At 41.1% G+C, this 18,612-nt stretch overlaps 10 non-coding genes across 10 annotated transcripts; all 10 read left to right on the plus strand.

Moving 5' to 3' along the window:
* Positions 1-842: 842 nt before the first annotated feature.
* On the plus strand, positions 843-914 carry TRNAH-GUG (transfer RNA histidin (anticodon GUG)). Its single transcript has one exon. It is a non-coding gene; the product is annotated as a tRNA-His (tRNA).
* Positions 915-2,411: 1,497 nt separating this feature from the next.
* TRNAS-AGA (transfer RNA serine (anticodon AGA)) lies at positions 2,412-2,493 on the plus strand. Its single transcript has one exon. It is a non-coding gene; the product is annotated as a tRNA-Ser (tRNA).
* Positions 2,494-4,145: 1,652 nt separating this feature from the next.
* TRNAS-AGA (transfer RNA serine (anticodon AGA)) lies at positions 4,146-4,227 on the plus strand. Its single transcript has one exon. It is a non-coding gene; the product is annotated as a tRNA-Ser (tRNA).
* A 1,281-nt stretch (positions 4,228-5,508) lies between these two features.
* TRNAH-GUG (transfer RNA histidin (anticodon GUG)) lies at positions 5,509-5,580 on the plus strand. Its single transcript has one exon. It is a non-coding gene; the product is annotated as a tRNA-His (tRNA).
* Positions 5,581-5,875: 295 nt separating this feature from the next.
* On the plus strand, positions 5,876-5,957 carry TRNAS-AGA (transfer RNA serine (anticodon AGA)). The gene has a single exon. It is a non-coding gene; the product is annotated as a tRNA-Ser (tRNA).
* A 1,644-nt stretch (positions 5,958-7,601) lies between these two features.
* On the plus strand, positions 7,602-7,683 carry TRNAS-AGA (transfer RNA serine (anticodon AGA)). The gene has a single exon. It is a non-coding gene; the product is annotated as a tRNA-Ser (tRNA).
* Positions 7,684-9,327: 1,644 nt separating this feature from the next.
* On the plus strand, positions 9,328-9,409 carry TRNAS-AGA (transfer RNA serine (anticodon AGA)). Its single transcript has one exon. It is a non-coding gene; the product is annotated as a tRNA-Ser (tRNA).
* A 2,850-nt stretch (positions 9,410-12,259) lies between these two features.
* TRNAS-AGA (transfer RNA serine (anticodon AGA)) lies at positions 12,260-12,341 on the plus strand. Its single transcript has one exon. It is a non-coding gene; the product is annotated as a tRNA-Ser (tRNA).
* Positions 12,342-13,993: 1,652 nt separating this feature from the next.
* On the plus strand, positions 13,994-14,075 carry TRNAS-AGA (transfer RNA serine (anticodon AGA)). The gene has a single exon. It is a non-coding gene; the product is annotated as a tRNA-Ser (tRNA).
* Positions 14,076-15,723: 1,648 nt separating this feature from the next.
* Positions 15,724-15,805, plus strand: TRNAS-AGA (transfer RNA serine (anticodon AGA)). The gene has a single exon. It is a non-coding gene; the product is annotated as a tRNA-Ser (tRNA).
* The last annotated feature ends 2,807 nt before the right edge of the window (positions 15,806-18,612 follow it).

The following is an 18,612-nucleotide window of genomic DNA, read 5'->3' on the forward strand; positions in this document are numbered from 1 at the left end:
TCCTTTTTCTTAGATTTGTAACTGTTCCTTTACGTGCTCTATTTAGGCGCCATTAATCTCATTTGAGCTCCTTGTACCTGCTGCTGTTTTCTCCACACCTCATACTGCCTTTTCCCTCTTTCTCTCTTTCTCTGAGGTTGGTGGCTACTTTCCAAAGCTTCTGATGCCCCAATGTTCCTTCATCTTGTTGTCAGACGTGAATTGGAAAAGCAACCAAATTAACAAGCCTTTACCACTCATATATGGCAGAGATTTATACTTTAATTGAGCTAAGAAAAGCGTGTTGTGGGGGCCCTATGAGCCATGGTGCTTGCTTCATCATAATTAGGCATGCAGTCATTAGCCACAGCTCTGATCATGGGTCACTGAGGTCAGTTTCAATAATTCCTCAAAAACCTAACCATGCAGTCCTCCCTAACTGTGTAGTTATCTTGCTTTACTGCTGTTTGTGTGATTAGCTGGGAGGAGCTCATGGCAGCATCCTCCCTATAAAAGTGTAGATGGACCGCTCCTTAACTCTTTCTTGCTTCACATACAGATGGCTTGAGGAGGTACAGGGGAGATGCAGGTCTACTAGACAGTATAGAAGATCTGCGCCAGGTGTGTTTCTCTGCATTGGTATCCCATCACAGGCCCACAAGTGTATGTGTGATCTTTGACTCCTGGCAGTTCACAAGCAGGCGGCCAGGAAACAGTTTCAGCCTATCAACCACTGAGGAGACAAAGCCTTTGTATAAGGAATGAGGAAGCAATTAACACATTCAGCCTATCACAGGAGTTCCCTGAGTGTACCGAATTATAAATTCTCCATGTCACTGTATGTTATTGAGCCCAAGTAGCTCGCCGTGATCGTATAGTGGTTAGTACTCTGCGTTGTGGCCGCAGCAACCTCGGTTCGAATCCGAGTCACGGCATTGTGGTTGGCAATGTCAAGGCAGTTGGGTTTTTCTTTTACAGAATTACAAAATGTACCAGTTGTTTTTGTAAAATGTCTATTAAAAACAGATCCTTTAAAATATTTAAACGATCTAACGACAAATTATTTTAACACACATGATTATAAGATGTAGCTATATTGTACCTACTGACATAAATTATCGTTCTTGAACCTATTTGCGGTGGGGGAATGGAGCTCTCCCCCATGCCAATCAGAATGCAGATGAATGCAGTTGCAGTTGAGTGACCTGTATTGTGGCTGTCTAGAGGGAATGCACAAATGTAGCTGTCTCGCAGCCCAATCCAGACGTCAATTGGAGACAGGTTTTCAGGCAAATAGAGCAGTAAGTGCAGAGAAATGCTCACTCTCTAAAAATGGCATTTATAAAGTAGTAAAGTTAAATCCAACCTCACCAGTAAATAGGATTTATCAATAAATAAATAAAGCTTCTCCTCTCTGATATGGAATTACCTCCCAAAAAGTATAAGGGAATACCCAATGCTAACCTACGAGAGGGGCAGACCTCACAGTAGTGAAAAATGTAATAGACTGTTTTGTACTACCAGGACATGCAAACTACCACAGTACATGTCTTACCTTTTACTTACATAGCATGATGCCCCTAGGACTACCTAGGGCCTACCTTTTGGTTAATTATATGTAATAAAATTGGAGTTTAAGGCTTGGCAAGTAGTTTTAAATGGCAAGTCGAAGTGGCAGTACACTGCAGCACAGGCACTGCAGTAGCAGGCTTGAGAGAGGTTTGAAATGATACTTTTTTGGGCGGCACAATCAGTTCCTGGGTATATGGTATACCACTTTACAAGGGGCTTTCAAGTCAATGAAATCTGTCAGTCAGGTATACTCCAATTACACACATGATTAGGGAAGAAGCATGTTCACTTCAGCACTGATTAGTAGCAATAAAGTGATCAGAGTCCTAAGGCCAACAAAAAGATACAGCAAAATGCGTAGGTGAAAAGCAATAAGGTAGGGTTGAGGCCACCTTAAGAATGCAAGGTCTAACAAAAACAAACTAAGGATAACATTAGTAAAACATCAGGTTTCTCTACGGCATTTGGTGAGACAAGTGTGCCTTCTTTTATCTTCCATAAATGCAATCTTTCCCTGACCCCTTTATTATATAGCTCTTCAAGTAAAAAAGATAAAGCACTTACAAAGGAGCCTCAAATACTCAAAGATGGTAGACTTCTGTAATATGGGCCATAGACTAAAAGCAGCACGAAAACAGAGTGCAATAGGGTCCCAAAAACTTGAGTGCCACATGAGAGTATGCATGAAAGCCTATCCTTTTCCAAACTAGAGATATACTCATGCAATTTTTGTTTTTAGGAGAGAATGTGCCTGCTGAAAAATACATTATTTTAAAAAAGTGCATTGCAGAATACCAGGAATTTGCTGTGGGACACCTTGAAAACTTTCATACAGATTATTTGCACAAACTTTACAGTCAGTTGTTGTGGCCGAGTGGTTAAGGCGATGGACTAGAAATCCATTGGGGTCTCCCCGCGCAGGTTCGAATCCTGCCAACAACGAGAAACTTTTTAACATCGGCTACAATTTCAGAGGTTAACCTTTAGAATTTCTTCCATGTCAGTTTTATAAATAGGTCGCTTATTTTGGTGTCACTATTGCCCTTTCACATATTTATTATCGCTACCCCTTTCATATCTTTGCTATAACTCTCGTCCTACATTAGCGCTGGTGCAAACACTTCAAATTATTATACCCTGGCTCTCTCTGTCATACTATTCATGCACTTGAAACTTACTTTACCAATAAAAGAAGCAAATAGAAAAATAAAATAAAAGTGCTTGCTGGATTAGGCAATCACACTTCATAAAACTGCATTTTCTTTTCTATTCTCCCCGTGTTACAAGCTTAACTGCTCCCTGTGTAATTTCTCTTAGCCTGCTGTCCCAGGAAGAGAATTTTATCTACAGGCTCTTTCCGTGTTTTTTTCCTAGTCTTTCTTTCCCTTTTCTTAGATTTGTAACTGTTCCTTTATGTGCTCTATTTAGGCGCCATTAATCTCATTTGAGCTCCTTGTACCTGCTGCTGTTTTCTCCACACCTCATACTGCCTTTTCCCTCTTTTATCTTTCTCTGAGGTTGGTGGCTACTTTCCAAAGCTTCTGATGCCCGAATGTTCCTTCATCTTGTTGTCAGACGTGAATTGGAAAAGCAACCAAATTAACAAGCCTTTACCACTCATACATGGCAGAGGTTTATACTTTAATTCAATGAGCTAAGAAAAGCGTGTTGTGGGGCCCCTACGAGCCATGGTGCTTGCTTCATCATAATTGGGCGCGCAGTCATTAGCCACAGCTCTGATCATGGGTCACTGAGGTCAGTTTCAATAATTCCTCAAAAACCTAACCATGCAGTCCCCCCTAACTGTGTAGTTATCTTGCTTTACTGCTGTTTGTGCGATTAGCTGGGAGGAGCTCACGGCAGCATCCTCCCTATAAAAGTATAGATGGACCGCTCCTTAACTTTTTCTTGCTTCACATACAGATGGCTTGAGGAGGTACAGGGGAGATGCAGGTCTAATAGACAGAATAGAAGATCTGCGCCAGGTGTGTTTCTCTGCATTGGTGTCCCATCACAGGCCAACAAGTGTATGTGTGATCTTTGACTTCTGGCAGTTCACAAGCAGGCAACCAGGAAACGGTTTCAGCCTATCAACCACTGAGGAGACAAAGCCTTTGTATAAGGAATGAGGAAGCAATGAACACATTCAGCCTATCACTGGAGTTCCCTGAGTGTTTCGAATTATAAATTCTCCATGTCACTGTATGTTATTGAGCCCAAGTAGCTCGCCGTGATCGTATAGTTGTTAGTACTCTGCGTTGTGGCTGCAGCAACCTCTGTTAGAATCCGAGTCACGGCATTGTGGTTGGCAATGTCACGGCAGTTGGGTTTTTCTTTTACAGAATTACCAAATGTACCAGTTGTTTTTGTAAAATTTCTATTAAAAACAGATCCTTTAAAATATTTAAACGATTTAACGACAAATTGTTTAAACACACATGATTATAAGATGTAGCCTTATTTTTGTTTTTAGGAGAGAATGTGCCTGCTGAAAAAAACATTATTTTTAAAAAGTGCATTGCAGGATATCAGGAATTTTCTGTGGGACACCTTGAAAACTTTCATACAGATTATTTGCACAAAACTTGCAGGCAGTTGTTGTGGCCGAGTGGTTAAGGCGATGGACTAGAAATCCATTGGGGTCCCCCCGCGCAGGTTCGAATCCTGCCAACAACGAGAAACTTTTTAACATCGGCTACAATTTCAGAAGCTAACCTTTAGAATTTCTTCCATGTCAGTTTTATATATAGGTGGCTTATTTTGGTGTCACTATTGCCCTTTCACATATTTATTATCGCTACCCCTTTCATATCTTTGCTATAACTCTCGTCCTACATTAGCGCTGGTGCAAACACTTCAAATTATTATACCCTGGCTCTCTCAGTCATGCCATTCATGCACTTGAAACTTACTTTACCAATAAAAGAAGCAAATAGAAAAATAAAACAAAAGTGCTTGCTGGATTAGGCAAACACACTTCATAAAACTGCATTTTCTTTTCTATTCTCCCCGTGTTACAAGCTTAACTGCTCCCTGTGTAATTTCTCTTAGCCTGCTGTCCCAGGAAGAGAATTTTATCTACAGGCTCTTTCCGTGTTTTTTCCTTGTCTTTCTTTCCCTTTTCTTAGATTTGTAACTGTTCCTTTATGTGCTCTATTTAGGCGCCATTAATCTCATTTGAGCTCCTTGTACCTGCTGCTGTTTTCTCCACACCTCATACTGCCTTTTCCCTCTTTCTCTCTTTCTCTGAGGTTGGTGGCTACTTTCCAAAGCTTCTGATGCCCCATTGTTCCTTCATCTTGTTGTCAGACGTGAATTGGAAAAGCAACCAAATTAACAAGCCTTTACCACTCATATATGGCAGAGGTTTATACTTTAATTGAGCTAAGAAAAGCGTGTTGTGGGGCCCCTACGAGCCATGGTGCTTGCTTCATCATAATTAGGCACGCAGTCATTAGCCACAGCTCTGATCATGGGTCACTGAGGTCAGTTTCAATAATTCCTCAAAAACCTAACCACGCAGTCCCCCCTAACTGTGTAGTTATCTTGCTTTACTGCTGTTTGTGTGATTAGCTGGGAGGAGCTCATGGCAGCATCCTCCCTATAAAAGTGTAGATGGACCGCTCCTTAACTCTTTCTTGCTTCACATACAGATGGCTTGAGGAGGTACAGGGGAGATGCAGGTCTACTAGACAGTATAGAAGATCTGCGCCAGGTGTGTTTCTCTGCATTGGTGTCCCATCACAGGCCCACAAGTGTATGTGTGATCTTTGACTCCTGGCAGTTCACAAGCAGTCGGCCAGGAAACAGTTTCAGCCTATCAACCACTGAGGAGACAAAGCCTTTGTATAAGGAATGAGGAAGCAATGAACACATTCAGCCTATCACAGGAGTTCCCTGAGTGTTTCGAATTATAAATTCTCCATGTCACTGTATGTTATTGAGCCCAAGTAGCTCGCCGTGATCGTATAGTGGTTAGTACTTTGCGTTGTGGCCGCAGCAACCTCGGTTCGAATCCGAGTCACGGCATTGTGGTTGGCAGTGTCATGGCAGTTGGGTTTTTCTTTTACAGAATTACCAAATGTACCAGTTGTTTTTGTAAAATGTCTATTAAAAACAGATCCTTTAAAATATTTAAACGATCTAACGACAAATTATTTAAACACACATGATTATAAGATGTAGCCTTATTTTTGTTTTTAGGAGAGAATGTGCCTGCTGAAAAAAACATTATTTTTAAAAAGTGCATTGCAGGATATCAGGAATTTTCTGTGGGACACCTTGAAAACTTTCATACAGATTATTTGCACAAAACTTGCAGTCTGTTGTTGTGGCCGAGTGGTTAAGGCGATGGACTAGAAATCCATTGGGGTCCCCCCGCGCAGGTTCGAATCCTGCCAACAACGAGAAACTTCTTAACATTGGCTACAATTTCAGAAGCTAACCTTTAGAATTTCTTCCATGTCAGTTTTATAAATAGGTGGCTTATTTTGGTGTCACTATTGCCCTTTCACATATTTATTATCGCTACCCCTTTCATATCTTTGCTATAACTCTCGTCCTACATTAGCGCTGGTGCAAACACTTCAAATTATTATACCCTGGCTCTCTCAGTCATACCATTCATGCACTTGAAACTTACTTTACCAATAAAAGAAGCAAATAGAAAAATAAAACAAAAGTGCTTGCTGGATTAGGCAACACACTTCATAAAACTGAATTTTCTTTTCTATTCTCCCCGTGTTACAAGCTTAACTGCTCCCTGTGTAATTTCTCTTAGCCTGCTGTCCCAGGAAGAGAATTTTATCTACAGGCTCTTTCCGTGTTTTTTTCCTAGTCTTTCTTTCCTTTTTCTTAGATTTGTAACTGTTCCTTTACGTGCTCTATTTAGGCGCCATTAATCTCATTTGAGCTCCTTGTACCTGCTGCTGTTTTCTCCACACCTCATACTGCCTTTTCCCTCTTTCTCTGAGGTTGGTGGCTACTTTCCAAAGCTTCTGATGCCCCAATGTTCCTTCATCTTCTTGTCAGACGTGAATTGGAAAAGCAACCAAATTAACAAGCCTTTACCACTCATATATGGCAGAGGTTTATACTTTAATTCAATGAGCTAAGAAAAGCGTGTAGTGGGGCCCCTACGAGCCATGGTGCTTGCTTCATCATAATTAGGCACGCATTCATTAGCCACAGCTGTGATCATGGGTCACTGAGGTCAGTTTCAATAATTCCTCAAAAACCTAACCATGCAGTCCCCCCTAACTGTGTAGTTATCTTGCTTTACTGTTGTTTGTGTGATTAGCTGGGAGGAGCTCATGGCAGCATCCTCCCTATAAAAGTGTAGATGGACCGCTCCTTAACTCTTTCTTGCTTCACATACAGATGGCTTGAGGAGGTACAGGGGAGATGCAGGTCTACTAGACAGTATAGAAGATCTGCGCCAGGTGTGTTTCTCTGCATTGGTGTCCCATCACAGGCCCACAAGTGTATGTGTGATCTTTGACTCCTGGCAGTTCACAAGCAGGCGGCCAGGAAACAGTTTCAGCCTATCAACCACTGAGGAGACAAAGCCTTTGTATAAGGAATGAGGAAGCAATTAACACATTCAGCCTATCACAGGAGTTCCCTGAGTGTACCGAATTACAAATTCTCCATGTCACAGTATGTTATTGAGCCCAAGTAGCTCGCCGTGATCGTATTGTGGTTAGTACTCTACCTTGTGGCCGCAGCAACCTTGGTTCGAATCCGAGTCACGGCATTGTGGTTGGCAATGTCACGGCAGTTGGGTTTTTCTTTTACAGAATTACCAAATGTACCAGTTGTTTTTGTAAAATGTCTATTAAAAACAGATCCTTTAAAATATTTAAACGATCTAACGACAAATTATTTAAACACACATGATTATAAGATGTAGCCTTATTTTTGTTTTTAGGAGAGAATGTGCCTGCTGAAAAAAACATTATTTTTAAAAAGTGCATTGCAGGATATCAGGAATTTTCTGTGGGACACCTTGAAAACTTTCATACAGATTATTTGCACAAAACTTGCAGTCAGTTGTTGTGGCCGAGTGGTTAAGGCAATGGACTAGAAATCCATTGGGGTCCCCCCGCGCAGGTTCGAATCCTGCCAACAACGAGAAACTTCTTAACATTGGCTACAATTTCAGAAGCTAACCTTTAGAATTTCTTCCATGTCAGTTTTATAAATAGGTGGCTTATTTTGGTGTCACTATTGCCCTTTCACATATTTATTATCGCTACCCCTTTCATATCTTTGCTATAACTCTCGTCCTACATTAGCGCTGGTGCAAACACTTCAAATTATTATACCCTGGCTCTCTCAGTCATACCATTCATGCACTTGAAACTTACTTTACCAATAAAAGAAGCAAATAGAAAAATAAAACAAAAGTGCTTGCTGGATTAGGCAACACACTTCATAAAACTGAATTTTCTTTTCTATTCTCCCCGTGTTACAAGCTTAACTGCTCCCTGTGTAATTTCTCTTAGCCTGCTGTCCCAGGAAGAGAATTTTATCTACAGGCTCTTTCCGTGTTTTTTTCCTAGTCTTTCTTTCCTTTTTCTTAGATTTGTAACTGTTCCTTTACGTGCTCTATTTAGGCGCCATTAATCTCATTTGAGCTCCTTGTACCTGCTGCTGTTTTCTCCACACCTCATACTGCCTTTTCCCTCTTTCTCTGAGGTTGGTGGCTACTTTCCAAAGCTTCTGATGCCCCAATGTTCCTTCATCTTCTTGTCAGACGTGAATTGGAAAAGCAACCAAATTAACAAGCCTTTACCACTCATATATGGCAGAGGTTTATACTTTAATTCAATGAGCTAAGAAAAGCGTGTTGTGGGGCCCCTACGAGCCATGGTGCTTGCTTCATCATTATTAGGCACGCATTCATTAGCCACAGCTCTGATCATGGGTCACTGAGGTCAGTTTCAATAATTCCTCAAAAACCTAACCATGCAGTCCCCCCTAACTGTGTAGTTATCTTGCTTTACTGTTGTTTGTGTGATTAGCTGGGAGGAGCTCATGGCAGCATCCTCCCTATAAAAGTGTAGATGGACCGCTCCTTAACTCTTTCTTGCTTCACATACAGATGGCTTGAGGAGGTACAGGGGAGATGCAGGTCTACTAGACAGTATAGAAGATCTGCGCCAGGTGTGTTTCTCTGCATTGGTGTCCCATCACAGGCCCACAAGTGTATGTGTGATCTTTGACTCCTGGCAGTTCACAAGCAGGCGGCCAGGAAACAGTTTCAGCCTATCAACCACTGAGGAGACAAAGCCTTTGTATAAGGAATGAGGAAGCAATTAACACATTCAGCCTATCACAGGAGTTCCCTGAGTGTACCGAATTACAAATTCTCCATGTCACAGTATGTTATTGAGCCCAAGTAGCTCGCCGTGATCGTATTGTGGTTAGTACTCTACCTTGTGGCCGCAGCAACCTTGGTTCGAATCCGAGTCACGGCATTGTGGTTGGCAATGTCACGGCAGTTGGGTTTTTCTTTTACAGAATTACCAAATGTACCAGTTGTTTTTGTAAAATGTCTATTAAAAACAGATCCTTTAAAATATTTAAACGATCTAACGACAAATTATTTAAACACACATGATTATAAGATGTAGCCTTATTTTTGTTTTTAGGAGAGAATGTGCCTGCTGAAAAAAACATTATTTTTAAAAAGTGCATTGCAGGATATCAGGAATTTGCTGTGGCACACCTTGAAAACTTTCATGCAGATTATTTGCACAAAACTTACAGTCAGTTGTTGTGGCTGAGTGGTTAAGGCGATGGACTAGAAATCCATTGGGGTCTCCCGGCGCAGGTTCGAATCCTGCCAACAACGCAAACCTTTTTAACATCGGCTACAATTTCAGAAGCTAACCTTTAGAATTTCTTCCATGTCAGTTTTATAAATAGGTGGCTTATTTTGGTGTCACTATTGCCCTTTCACATATTTATTATCGTTACCCCTTTCATATCTTTGCTATAACTCTCGTCCTACATTAGCGCTGGTGCAAACACTTCAAATTATTATACCCTGGATCTCTCAGTCATACCATTCATGCACTTGAAACTTACTTTACCAATAAAAGAAGCAAATAGAAAAATAAAACAAAAGTGCTTGCTGGATTAGGCAACACACTTCATAAAACTGCATTTTCTTTTCTATTCTCCCCGTGTTACAAGCTTAACTGCTCCCTGTGTAATTTCTCTTAGCCTGCTGTCCCAGGAAGAGAATTTTATCTACAGGCTCTTTCCGTGTTTTTTTCCTAGTCTTTCTTTGCTTTTTCTTAGATTTGTAACTGTTCCTTTACGTGCTCTATTTAGGCGCCATTAATCTCATTTGAGCTCCTTGTACCTGCTGCTGTTTTCTCCACACCTCATACTGCCTTTTCCCTCTTTCTCTCTTTCTCTGAGGTTGGTGGCTACTTTCCAAAGCTTCTGATGCCCCAATGTTCCTTCATCTTGTTGTCAGACGTGAATTGGAAAAGCAACCAAATTAACAAGCCTTTACCACTCATATATGGCAGAGATTTATACTTTAATTGAGCTAAGAAAAGCGTGTTGTGGGGCCCCTACGAGCCATGGTGCTTGCTTCATCATAATTAGGCATGCAGTCATTAGCCACAGCTCTGATCATGGGTCACTGAGGTCAGTTTCAATAATTCCTCAAAAACCTAACCATGCAGTCCTCCCTAACTGTGTAGTTATCTTGCTTTACTGCTGTTTGTGTGATTAGCTGGGAGGAGCTCATGGCAGCATCCTCCCTATAAAAGTGTAGATGGACCGCTCCTTAACTCTTTCTTGCTTCACATACAGATGGCTTGAGGAGGTACAGGGGAGATGCAGGTCTACTAGACAGTATAGAAGATCTTCGCCAGGTGTGTTTCTCTGCATTGGTATCCCATCACAGGCCCACAAGTGTATGTGTGATCTTTGACTCCTGGCAGTTCACAAGCAGGCGGCCAGGAAACAGTTTCAGCCTATCAACCACTGAGGAGACAAAGCCTTTGTATAAGGAATGAGGAAGCAATTAACACATTCAGCCTATCACAGGAGTTCCCTGCGTGTACCGAATTATAAATTCTCCATGTCACTGTATGTTATTGAGCCCAAGTAGCTCGCCGTGATCGTATAGCGGTTAGTACTCTGCGTTGTGGCCGCAGCAACCTCGGTTCGAATCCAAGTCACGGCATTGTGGTTGGCAATGTCACGGCAGTTGGGTTTTTCTTTTACAGAATTACAAAATGTACCAGTTGTTTTTGTAAAATGTCTATTAAAAACAGATCCTTTAAAATATTTAAACGATCTAACGACAAATTATTTTAACACACATGATTATAAGATGTAGCTATATTGTACCTACTGACATAAATTATCGTTCTTGAACCTATTTGCGGGTGGGGGAATGGAGCTCTCCCCATGCCAATCAGAATGCAGATGAATGCAGTTGCAGTTGAGTGACCTGTATTGTGGCTGTCTAGAGGGAATGCACAAATGTAGCTGTCTCGCAGCCCAATCCAGACGTCAATTGGAGACAGGTTTTCAGGCAAATAGAGCAGTAAGTGCAGAGAAATGCTCACTCTCTAAAAATGGCATTTATAAAGTAGTAAAGTTAAATCCAACCTCACCAGTAAATAGGATTTATCAATAAATAAATAAAGCTTCTCCTCTCTGATATGGAATTACCCCCCAAAAAGTATAAGGGAATACCCAATGCTAACCTACGAGAGGGGCAGACCTCACAGTAGTGAAAAATGTAATAGACTGTTTTGTACTACCAGGACATGCAAACTACCACAGTACATGTCTTACCTTTTACTTACATAGCATGATGCCCCTAGGACTACCTAGGGCCTACCTTTTGGTTAATTATATGTAATAAAATTGGAGTTTAAGGCTTGGCAAGTAGTTTTAAATGGCAAGTCGAAGTGGCAGTACACTGCAGCACAGGCACTGCAGTAGCAGGCTTGAGACAGGTTTAAAATGATACTTTTTTGGGCGGCACAATCAGTTCCTGGGTATATGGTATACCACTCTACAAGGGGCTTTCAAGTCAATGAAATCTGTCAGTCAGGTATACTCCAATTACACACATGATTAGGGAAGAAGCATGTTCACTTCAGCACTGATTAGTAGCAATAAAGTGATCAGAGTCCTAAGGCCAACAAAAAGATACAGCAAAATGCGTAGGTGAAAAGCAATAAGGTAGGGTTGAGGCCACCTTAAGAATGCAAGGTCTAACAAAAACAAACTAAGGATAACATTAGTAAAACATCAGGTTTCTCTACGGCATTTGGTGAGACAAGTGTGCCTTCTTTTATCTTCCATAAATGCAACCTTTCCCTGACCCCTTTATTATATAGCTCTTCAAGTAAAAAAGATAAAGCACTTACAAAGGAGCCTCAAATACTCAAAGATGGCAGACTTCTGTAATATGGGCCATAGACTAAAAGCAGCACGAAAACAGAGTGCAATAGGGTCCCAAAAACTTGAGTGCCACATGAGAGTATGCATGAAAGCCTATCCTTTTCCAAACTAGAGATATACTCATGCAATTTTTGTTTTTAGGAGAGAATGTGCCTGCTGAAAAATACATTATTTTAAAAAAGTGCATTGCAGAATACCAGGAATTTGCTGTGGGACACCTTGAAAACTTTCATACAGATTATTTGCACAAACCTTACAGTCAGTTGTTGTGGCCGAGTGGTTAAGGCGATGGACTAGAAATCCATTGGGGTCTCCCCGCGCAGGTTCGAATCCTGCCAACAACGAGAAACTTTTTAACATCGGCTACAATTTCAGAAGTTAACCTTTAGAATTTCTTCCATGTCAGTTTTATAAATAGGTGGCTAATTTTGGTGTCACTATTGCCCTTTCACATATTTATTATCGCTACCCCTTTCATATCTTTGCTATAACTCTCGTCCTACATTAGCGCTGGTGCAAACACTTCAAATTATTATACCCTGGCTCTCTCAGTCATACCATTCATGCACTTGAAACTTACTTTACCAATAAAAGAAGCAAATAGAAAAATAAAACAAAAGTGCTTGCTGGATTAGGCAAACACACTTCATAAAACTGCATTTTCTTTTCTATTCTCCCCGTGTTACAAGCTTAACTGCTCCCTGTGTAATTTCTCTTAGCCTGCTGTCCCAGGAAGAGAATTTTATCTACAGGCTCTTTCCGTGTTTTTTTCCTAGTCTTTCTTTCCCTTTTCTTAGATTTGTAACTGTTCCTTTATGTGCTCTATTTAGGCGCCATTAATCTCATTTGAGCTCCTTGTACCTGCTGCTGTTTTCTCCACACCTCATACTGCCTTTTCCCTCTTTCTCTCTTTCTCTGAGGTTGGTGGCTACTTTCCAAAGATTCTGATGCCCCAATGTTCCTTCATCTTGTTGTCAGACGTGAATTGGAAAAGCAACCAAATTAACAAGCCTTTACCACTCATACATGGCAGAGGTTTATACTTTAATTCAATGAGCTAAGAAAAGCGTGTTGTGGGGCCCCTACGAGCCATGGTGCTTGCTTCATCATAATTGGGCGCGCAGTCATTAGCCACAGCTCTGATCATGGGTCACTGAGGTCAGTTTCAATAATTCCTCAAAAACCTAACCATGCAGTCCCCCCTAACTGTGTAGGTATCTTGCTTTACTGCTGTTTGTGTGATTAGCTGGGAGGAGCTCACGGCAGCATCCTCCCTATAAAAGTATAGATGGACCGCTCCTTAACTTTTTCTTGCTTCACATACAGATGGCTTGAGGAGGTACAGGGGAGATGCAGGTCTAATAGACAGAATAGAAGATCTGCGCCAGGTGTGTTTCTCTGCATTGGTGTCCCATCACAGGCCAACAAGTGTATGTGTGATCTTTGACTTCTGGCAGTTCACAAGCAGGCAACCAGGAACGGTTTCAGCCTATCAACCACTGAGGAGACAAAGCCTTTGTATAAGGAATGAGGAAGCAATGAACACATTCAGCCTATCACTGGAGTTCCCTGAGTGTTTCGAATTATAAATTCTCCATGTCACTGTATGTTATTGAGCCCAAGTAGCTCGCCGTGATCGTATAGTGGTTAGTACTCTGCGTTGTGGCTGCAGCAACCTCTGTTAGAATCCGAGTCACGGCATTGTGGTTGGCAAAGTCACGGCAGTTGGGTTTTTCTTTTACAGAATTACCAAATGTACCAGTTGTTTTTGTAAAATGTCTATTAAAAACAGATCCTTTAAAATATTTAAACGATTTAACGACAAATTATTTAAACACACATGATTATAAGATGTAGCCTTATTTTTGTTTTTAGGAGAGAATGTGCCTGCTGAAAAAAACATTATTTTTAAAAAGTGCATTGCAGGATATCAGGAATTTTCTGTGGGACACCTTGAAAACTTTCATACAGATTATTTGCACAAAACTTGCAGGCAGTTGTTGTGGCCGAGTGGTTAAGGCGATGGACTAGAAATCCATTGGGGTCCTCCCGCGCAGGTTCGAATCCTGCCTACAACGAGAAACTTTTTAACATCGGCTACAATTTCAGAAGCTAACCTTTAGAATTTCTTCCATGTCAGTTTTATAAATAGGTGGCTTATTTTGGTGTCACTATTGCCCTTTCACATATTTATTATCCCTACCCCTTTCATATCTTTGCTATAACTCTCGTCCTACATTAGCGCTGGTGCAAACACTTCAAATTATTATACCCTGGCTCTCTCAGTCATACCATTCATGCACTTGAAACTTACTTTACCAATAAAAGAAGCAAATAGAAAAATAAAACAAAAGTGCTTGCTGGATTAGGCAACACACTTCATAAAACTGCATTTTCTTTTCTATTCTCCCCGTGTTACAAGCTTAACTGCTCCCTGTGTAATTTCTCTTAGCCTGCTGTCCCAGGAAGAGAATTTTATCTACAGGCTCTTTCCGTGTTTTTTTCCTAGTCTTTCTTTCCTTTTTCTTAGATTTGTAACTGTTCCTTTACGTGCTCTATTTAGGCACCATTAATCTCATTTGAGCTCCTTGTACCTGCTGCTGTTTTCTCCACACCTCATACTGCCTTTTCCCTCTTTCTCTCTTTCTCTGAGGTTGGTGGCTACTTTCCAAAGCTTCTGATGCCCCATTGTTCCTTCATCTTGTTGTCAGACGTGAATTGGAAAAGCAACCAAATTAACAAGCCTTTACCACTCATATATGGCAGAGGTTTATACTTTAATTGAGCTAAGAAAAGCGTGTTGTGGGGCCCCTACGAGCCATGGTGCTTGCTTCATCATAATTAGGCACGCAGTCATTAGCCACAGCTCTGATCATGGGTCACTGAGGTCAGTTTCAATAATTACTCAAAAACCTAACCATGCAGTCCCCCCTAACTGTGTAGTTATCTTGCTTTACTGCTGTTTGTGTGATTAGCTGGGAGGAGCTCATGGCAGCATCCTCCCTATAAAAGTGTAGATGGACCGCTCCTTAACTCTTTCTTGCTTCACATACAGATGGCTTGAGGAGGTACAGGGGAGATGCAGGTCTACTAGACAGTATAGAAGATCTGCGCCAGGTGTGTTTCTCTGCATTGGTGTCCCATCACAGGCCCACAAGTGTATGTGTGATCTTTGACTCCTGGCAGTTCACAAGCAGTCGGCCAGGAAACAGTTTCAGCCTATCAACCACTGAGGAGACAAAGCCTTTGTATAAGGAATGAGGAAGCAATGAACACATTCAGCCTATCACAGGAGTTCCCTGAGTGTTTCGAATTATAAAAACTCCATGTCACTGTATGTTATTGAGCCCAAGTAGCTCGCCGTGATCGTATAGTGGTTAGTACTCTGCGTTGTGGCCGCAGCAACCTCGGTTCGAATCCAAGTCACGGCATTGTGGTTGGCAGTGTCATGGCAGTTGGGTTTTTCTTTTACAGAATTACCAAATGTACCAGTTGTTTTTGTAAAATGTCTATTAAAAACAGATCCTTTAAAATATTTAAACGATCTAACGACAAATTATTTAAACACACATGATTATAAGATGTAGCCTTATTTTTGTTTTTAGGAGAGAATGTGCCTGCTGAAAAAAACATTATTTTTAAAAAGTGCATTGCAGGATATCAGGAATTTTCTGTGGGACACCTTGAAAACTTTCATACAGATTATTTGCACAAAACTTGCAGTCAGTTGTTGTGGCCGAGTGGTTAAGGCGATGGACTAGAAATCCATTGGGGTCCCCCCGCGCAGGATCGAATCCTGCCAACAACGAGAAACTTCTTAACATTGGCTACAATTTCAGAAGCTAACCTTTAGAATTTCTTCCATGTCATTTTTATAAATAGGTGGCTTATTTTGGTGTCACTATTGCCCTTTCACATATTTATTGTCGCTCCCCTTTTCATATCTTTGCTATAACTCTCGTCCTACATTAGCGCTGGTGCAAACACTTCAAATTATTATACCCTGGCTCTCTCAGTCATACCATTCATGCACTTGAAACTTACTTTACCAATAAAAGAAGCAAATAGAAAAATAAAACAAAAGTGCTTGCTGGATTAGGCAACACACTTCATAAAACTGAATTTTCTTTTCTATTCTCCCCGTGTTACAAGCTTAACTGCTCCCTGTGTAATTTCTCTTAGCCTGCTGTCCCAGGAAGAGAATTTTATCTACAGGCTCTTTCCGTATTTTTTTCCTAGTCTTTCTTTCCTTTTTCTTAGATTTGTAACTGTTCCTTTACGTGCTCTATTTAGGCGCCATTAATCTCATTTGAGTTCCTTGTACCTGCTGCTGTTTTCTCCACACCTCATACTGCCTTTTCCCTCTTTCTCTGAGGTTGGTGGCTACTTTCCAAAGCTTCTGATGCCCCAATGTTCCTTCATCTTCTTGTCAGACGTGAATTGGAAAAGCAACCAAATTAACAAGCCTTTACCACTCATATATGGCAGAGGTTTATACTTTAATTGAGCTAAGAAAAGCGTGTTGTGGGGCCCCTACGAGCCATGGTGCTTGCTTCATCATAATTAGGCACGCATTCATTAGCCACAGCTCTGATCATGGGTCACTGAGGTCAGTTTCAATAATTCCTCAAAAACCTAACCATGCAGTCCCCCCTAACTGTGTAGTTATCTTGCTTTACTGCTGTTTGTGTGATTAGCTGGGAGGAGCTCATGGCAGCATCCTCCCTATAAAAGTATAGATGGACCGCTCCTTAACTCTTTCTTGCTTCACATACAGATGGCTTGAGGAGGTACAGGGGAGATGCAGGTCTACTAGACAGTATAGAAGATCTGCGCCAGGTGTGTTTCTCTGCATTGGTGTCCCATCACAGGCCCACAAGTGTATGTGTGATCTTTGACTCCTGGCAGTTCACAAGCAGGCGGCCAGGAAACAGTTTCAGCCTATCAACCACTGAGGAGACAAAGCCTTTGTATAAGGAATGAGGAAGCAATTAACACATTCAGCCTATCACAGGAGTTCCCTGAGTGTACCGAATTATAAATTCTCCATGTCACAGTATGTTATTGAGCCCAAGTAGCTCGCCGTGATCGTATAGTGGTTAGTACTCTGCCTTGTGGCCGCAGCAACCTCGGTTCGAATCCGAGTCACGCCATTGTGGTTGGCAATGTCACGGCAGTTGGGTTTTTCTTTTACATAATTACCAAATGTACCAGTTGTTTTTGTAAAATGTCTATTAAAAACAGGTCCTTTAAAATATTTAAACGATCTAACGACAAATTATTTTAACACACATGATTATAAGATGTAGCTATATTGTACCTACTGACATAAATTATCGTTCTTGAACCTATTTGCGGTGGGGGAATGGAGCTCTCCCCCATGCCAATCAGAATGCAGATGAATGCAGTTGCAGTTGAGTGACCTGTATTGTGGCTGTCTAGAGGGAATGCACAAATGTAGCTGTCTCGCAGCCCAATCCAGACGTCAATTGGAGACAGGTTTTCAGGCAAATAGAGCAGTAAGTGCAGAGAAATGCTCACTCTCTAAAAATGGCATTTATAAAGTAGTAAAGTTAAATCCAACCTCACCAGTAAATAGGATTTATCAATAAATAAATAAAGCTTCTCCTCTCTGATATGGAATTACCCCCCAAAAAGTATAAGGGAATACCCAATGCTAACCTACGAGAGGGGCAGACCTCACAGTAGTGAAAAATGTAATAGACTGTTTTGTACTACCAGGACATGCAAACTAGCACAGTACATGTCTTACCTTTTACTTACATAGCATGATGCCCCTAGGACTACCTAGGGCCTACCTTTTGGTTAATTATATGTAATAAAATTGGAGTTTAAGGCTTGGCAAGTAGTTTTAAATGGCAAGTCGAAGTGGCAGTACACTGCAGCACAGGCACTGCAGTAGCAGGCTTGAGACAGGTTTGAAATGATACTTTTTTGGGCGGCACAATCAGTTCCTGGGTATATGGTATACCACTTTACAAGGGGCTTTCAAGTCAATGAAATCTGTCAGTCAGGTATACTCCAATTACACACATGATTAGGGAAGAAGCACGTTCACTTCAGCACTGATTAGTAGCAATAAAGTGATCAGAGTCCTAAGGCCAACAAAAAGATACAGCAAAATGCGTAGGTGAAAAGCAATAAGGTAGGGTTGAGGCCACCTTAAGAATGCAAGGTCTAACAAAAACAAACTAAGGATAACATGAGTAAAACATCAGGTTTCTCTACAGCATTTGGTGAGACAAGTGTGCCTTCTTTTATCTTCCATAAATGCAATCTTTCCCTGACCCCTTTATTATATAGCTCTTCAAGTAAAAAAGATAAAGCACTTACAAAGGAGCCTCAAATACTCAAAGATGGTAGACTTCTGTAATATGGGCCATAGACTAAAAGCAGCACGAAAACAGAGCGCTATAGGGTCCCAAAAACTTGAGTGCCACATGAGAGTATGCATGAAAGCCTATCCTTTTCCAAACTAGAGATATACTCATGCAATTTTTGTTTTTAGGAGAGAATGTGCCTGCTGAAAAAAACATTATTTTAAAAAAGTGCATTGCAGAATACCAGGAATTTGCTGTGGGACACCATGAAAAC

Source organism: Lissotriton helveticus, chromosome 12 (assembly GCF_964261635.1).
Source record: "Lissotriton helveticus chromosome 12, aLisHel1.1, whole genome shotgun sequence".
Lineage (NCBI taxonomy): Eukaryota > Metazoa > Chordata > Amphibia > Caudata > Salamandridae > Lissotriton > Lissotriton helveticus.